Source organism: Coenobita brevimanus, chromosome 68 (assembly GCF_032717465.1).
Source record: "Coenobita brevimanus isolate Jiangsu-jjx chromosome 68, ASM3271746v2, whole genome shotgun sequence".
Taxonomy (NCBI): Eukaryota; Metazoa; Arthropoda; class Malacostraca; order Decapoda; family Coenobitidae; genus Coenobita; species Coenobita brevimanus.
In genome coordinates, this window is record NC_137021.1 from 1,822,946 (window position 1) to 1,828,932 (window position 5,987).

Below are 5,987 nucleotides of genomic sequence, written 5' to 3' on the forward strand. Positions count from 1 at the left end.
TCAACAGGCAATTACAATTAACGACGAACTTTAGTCCAACTCGTAGTAAGAACGTCCTGTAGCTTCCCCGTCCTCTTGTTGTGGAGCAATAATGCCAAACCATATATGAATGTAAATTGTTTTCTTGTGTAATATATTGTTTATTATTCTACATTAGAGAGTGTGTTAGGAATTATTTTTTTTTTTACTCTTTATTTATAAGGCTATTTTTCTTCATATATTTCCCACCTTTAATGGTTCTTAAACATCCAGCAGATGACATGCCTGGTAACACTGCGTACTAGTTATCCGATTCTCCACTAGGGACGATGTATGCACTGAATAATGCAAAACGTACATTAACAATAATAATTTTTTGACTACCCACAGTTGATAAGCCAGGATTACAGTAAATGGTAACTGCACTATGGCAGCAAACATTTGAAGGGTTTTGCAATATTTTCCTATGCCAACCAGACAGGTATCTGAACGGGGAACATGGCTGCAAAATATTAAACGCTTTACTATGTGGCATGTTACCATTGCGAATGGATCATGCTGCTCTCTGTATTGTTTCATTTTTAGTGTATGTACTGCCGAAGCAAGTATGATTCAAAACAGTTAAATGGATTTTTTTGTCATTACTACTGGCGCTGTAAATGAAAGTAAATGTAGTTGCTCAAAGTCACTTTACAGTGGGTCTTAATTTCACATTGTCATGCATTGTTCAATTGGAAAAAAGTACTGTATACTTTTTAAGTCTATACATCAGTAGCCAGACTACCGGAGGTGGTGGTCACAAACAAATAGCCTTATGTCACCCTGTCTTCCATCATCACTCCCCCAACTCATCACCTTCATTCACTTCATCCTGCTAACTCATTTTTTTGGACACCCCCCCCCCCCATCCAGCTAACTTATACACTCTCATACCCTTTTAAGATGGAAGGTCAAATCTGAGCAGAAACAGCTGCATCTTTAGAATAACCTGTTTCAGTGTTCGTGTATACTGTAATTTCCATTTACTTGGCATCAGTTACAGATATCATACATTTTCCAAACATGTTCTGTGGTTATTACGATGGAGACAAGCATAGCAACTATTCAGTGGTTTACATATGTTATAATCTAAGCACAACCATTACTACCATTACTAGAATTATTTTGAGTACCTAGACAGTTCCAGTAATTAGATATTTTGATAAGTGCAGAAGATAAAAGCCACTAGGGCATTCATATGGTTTTGTGCAAAACAAGACTGCCATGGCCAAAAACATCTCTCACCATCCTGGCAGACCTAACACATGGAATCCATCATCCCTCCCTCCCACACAGACCTCATGTAAAGAGAATATGTGTCCTGCACTCATCTGGGTGCCTGCCTTATCCACATGACCCTATATGGTCACACCCACTTCCTCCACATGATCCATGCGTAGATTTATTAACCATGTGCATTCATAGGTGTACCACAACAAAAGAATCCCTCATATCATGGTTCTTCACCAGTGCTGGTTGCTTGTGGGCAGGCCACACTTACCACACCCCAAACACTCATCTGTAGGAACAGTAGCCTGCTGCAAATCCCATCAGGCTGTGTTGCCCCAGGAAGGGCTTAAATCACATACCTTTCCATGTTCCAGACAGAGTTTAACTCACCTCTGTTATGCTCCCTAAGTCTTTACACTTTATAAAAGGGAAATTTTTTTTCTATTTTCACTTGTGGATCTGAATTCCAAGCATTCTAACCAGAACAGGCCAGTAGGTGCACTGTGTACTGAGCTGCAACTAACTGCCAGAAGATAAAGCCAATGTTCTTCTATCATTTTATGCTTTCTCCACTGAGTGTTTAACAGCCATGCCTTGCAGTCATTCATAAGCTCAGAAGTCAAGAAACAGCACCACAAATGGCATTAGGACACAACAACCATCATCTTGTGAAGACCTCTCTACCTTCAATCTCATCAGCTTGGCCATATCATTATTTCACCTGCCCTGTGCTCACCTGCCCTCCCAGGTCCTAATACAACAACTTTCATAGTCCTTGCCTTGGCTGCCTTAGTCGCCTTATACTGGCCTACCCTCCCTGTTCCCCTTGCACCTATCCTACCAGTCTTACATCAACCTATCTGCCATCCATACCTGTCCTGTCCATCACCACTACACTCATCAGCTCCTCTCCTACTTGTCTTGTCCATTCCACATCTTCCAACATTTACCACTTACACACACACTCTTGGCCATTTTATATGGCGATCAAAGAGATGACTCTGTCTGTCTTTCACCCTCACTGCTGGCCATCTCTCCCTGCCCTCTCGGGTCTCTCAGTTTTTACTAAAATGGGCCTTAATCATCAAATAAGAGTACCTCAAATTTTACAGTAATTATTCTACAGTATACCAAGGCAGTGTTTAGATGATTCAGATTATATGGCAGGATGGGGTGGTTGATAGTGAGTGGTCAGGCAGTGTGGTGAAAGACGAGCATTTTTAATCCCTTCGTGATTTTGTGTGTGTGTGTGTGTGTGTGTGTGTGTGTGTGTGTGTGTGTGTGTGTGTGTGTGTGTGTGTGTGTAAATTCTAGCCAGTTCATGATGATTTTATTCAGCTCTGAAGAGACTTTTTAAACTGAAGGGGTTATATGTAGCCTTCAATAGCCCCTTCACTGAAAGAGGCCTTTGCACTCTTGAATATCAGTATAATCATCTGGAGTTACCAAGAAAATGGTATGTCACCAGACTGTAGGGGTTAATAGGGGTAGTTCTAGAAATGTGAAGACTTAAAGTAGAGTATTAGCATCAAGAACAAAAAGAACATTAATATGCAATAAGTCCTCATAATAAGTCAGGGATGTTCCAAAATATCACAATTCTTACTGTACAAATGATACAGTACTGCATATTATGAAAACTGGCAAATCAGCTTTATAGGTAACAGTGGCATAGGTAGGAATTTTAAAATGGAATGGCCAAGGGGTGCTCAAGCACACTTATGAAGTGACACAAGGAAAACTTCAGGGAAGTCCAGAGGCATTCCCCTGGAAATCTCTGGTGGTCACTTGTGTAACCAAGTATATTTCAGGGGTGGCTTGAACCACCCTGGCCAACCCTCTAGTTATGCCACTGACAGGTAGCAATGATTGTGTGCTGGAGAATATTCATTAATATTCTGCAGATGAAAAATAACAATAAAGGACATCAAAAGAGGCAACACATAATGGGGCCCTTCTACATACAGTACACATCTACTGCCTCCATACATCTTGCTTAATAGGAAAAAATATATATACTTCTCAAATTCAGAATATTTATTGAACTCCTCAACAAGATTCATACTGTATTCTTCATAAGGTATCTTTACAGCCTTCACACTCCATGTAAATACCATACTTAATATTGGTCAGTTTTGAGGCAAAATACAGTATACAGTATCAGTGAAAGGACTCTTTTCTTTTAATTCTAGTAATGTATTAATTCCATCACTCAGCATGAACTTTGCCTACAATAACTGTTTTTAAGCTTTGCTCATACTCTTCCAAACAAACTAAAATCTTAAGAACAGGTTAGTCTTTAACGATACTTCACTTTACAGACAATACAATACTTTTCTAACCCATTATAGAGTGGTGTCACACTTATAATATTATAAACTGGCAAATCCCATATTATTGCATTCAGCTAAGGGAAACCTCTACTCCTTAAAGGGATTAACATTTTACAGACTTAGCTCAACAAGATTGTTTACAAAAGATAAAACTTACTATCCCATTCTAATGGAGAAGGAATATAAAACTGAAACCATTAAGGCTTACCATAATTTCCACTGGCTTGAAATACAGTACTGTACAGTGAAAAATAAACACTATACCCATGTCTACTGTATTTAGAGCTATATATATATATATATATATATATATATGTGTGTGTGTGTGTGTGTGTGTGTGTGGTGATTGAGAAACAGACATATTAAGGTACTGTACAATAATTATGGGCCATTCTAAAGTAGAACAGCACTCAGCTAAAACTCAGACCCTTCCACACATGTCCATACTCCCTCATTCTAACTCCATCACGTGTAAATGTAGTCCAAGTGATGATGTTGGAGAGGAACACCTTCACATAGTGACTCCAATATAGCTGGATGGCTGTACTGCCTGGTTATACAAACTTCCCCCAACTCCTTCCCTGTCCCCCAAATAAGGATGGTGGACTGCAAGATGAGGGCAGCTTCAGCCAGCAGTCCACCAGGTTCACATTTCAGATGAACCTGGGGCTACAACAATTAGAATGACAGAGTAAGAGCAAGTGTGGAAGTGTGAGTTGTAGCAGGGTGTACTTATAATTGGGACTGGACTAAATCTATATCTCAGGCACAGTAGTAGAACAGTGTAAGAAGGTATTGGAGGGAGATGAAAGCAATGCAATACATCTAAGTCTTACTAAATTACTGTGGCTCAGTGAGTGGGAGAATATTAACCTCATCAATCTGATGATGTAGTTTTTCACTTTATTCTTACTACAGTACTGTACTTACAGAATATTTCCATTCCCTAAGGAGAGATTTTTCAAACTAAAGGTCTCCACAATCAACACCAAATCATTAGCATACAACACCTCCATTATCTCTCACTAAATGATTCCATCCCCAAATGGATAAAATAGTCTGATGGTTACAAGAACATACTTTAATAAAAAACATGTAAGACTGAAAAGGTTAAAAAGTTAAAAATTACACTATCATTGGTCTACATACACCAGAGCTACCTCAGCTTGCTTGGAATGACTCAATGTTTTACAATTCAACCCTGGACTGAAATGGTTAATTCACACAAACTACACCATGCAGCACAGGCTGGGGCAATCTATACAACACTTTCAAAATGCTCAGTCTTACAGCACAGAGTCATGTAGCTGTAAGTTGCAACCTCCCTCTTCCTCAGTAACAATGTTTATCCATTTTACATGTAAGCTTATTACATTTACAACATACTGTAACTATTCAAAGCTGGTATTCAATCCCTGTTTTAATGAAAACCTTCTAAGGACTGACATGTCATAACTTAGTGATTCTCAAATCTGTAATTAGAGATACGATGTGGTTCTCCTCCTTCTCCTCCTCCTACCTCTTCTTCCCATCATCATCATCATCATCATCATCATCATCATCATTGTCATCATCATCATCATCATCATCATCATCACTATGGGCAGTCCGTGACTGTTGAACTGCAAACCTGGACCTCTCCACTCGGAAGGGGTAAACTATGCCATTGCTCATCACACTGTCTCAAAGTAGATTAGCATGATGCCAAGCATTTTCTATGAAAGGATTAAGGGTGTCCTGCTTAGCATCCCACAGTATCCCAAAGTGATTTGAACTAAAGATCTCAACAGTACATGGCAGAAGTTTTAACAGTTATGTCATTGAGCATAATGACATGCAAAAAATAAAGAAATAAGTATAAGAAAAGTGCAGGCCAAGATGCTACAAAATATTCTTACAAGTAATGTATGATATCCATTTGTATACAGCAAAATTAAAAAAAAAACATGCAATTATATAATTTATTATACAATTTAATTATATTACTGCTCCACCAGTAAATTGGTGGTACAGTAAATTTATCTTTTTCAAGGTACCCGTACTGCCAGTTCACATTAAGCATAAAACAAGATGCTGCCTGAAGGGGAATGAAACATTCTAAGTTTAACCTCTTCATTACAATGGTAATTTTACTGTTTCTCTTAGCATCAGTCAAGTAGATTTATTCAGATAATGAAAGGCCTTTAAGACTCGAGAGTTAAGACTAAGCTTCTGAGAAATGACAATTTATGTTTCTAAAGGTTACTTTCCACTACATGATGGTAGTGAAGCAACCAAAGATATCAGGCTCATACATCATTTACAGCTAAAACTTTCAAGCCATGTCCCCTCTTGAGGAATTCCCTCAGACTAGTTGGTGGCCACTGAGACTCTCTGCCAAATTAACTTTAGGTGTTAGAGTGCCAC

The 5,987-nt window shown here is 38.7% G+C and overlaps 1 non-coding gene across 1 annotated transcript; it reads right to left on the reverse strand.

Moving 5' to 3' along the window:
* Nucleotides 1-484: 484 nt before the first annotated feature.
* LOC145405923 (U6 spliceosomal RNA) lies at nt 485-588 on the reverse strand. Its single transcript, XR_013898460.1, has one exon. It is a non-coding gene; the product is annotated as a U6 spliceosomal RNA (small nuclear RNA).
* Between the last annotated feature and the right edge of the window lie 5,399 nt (nt 589-5,987).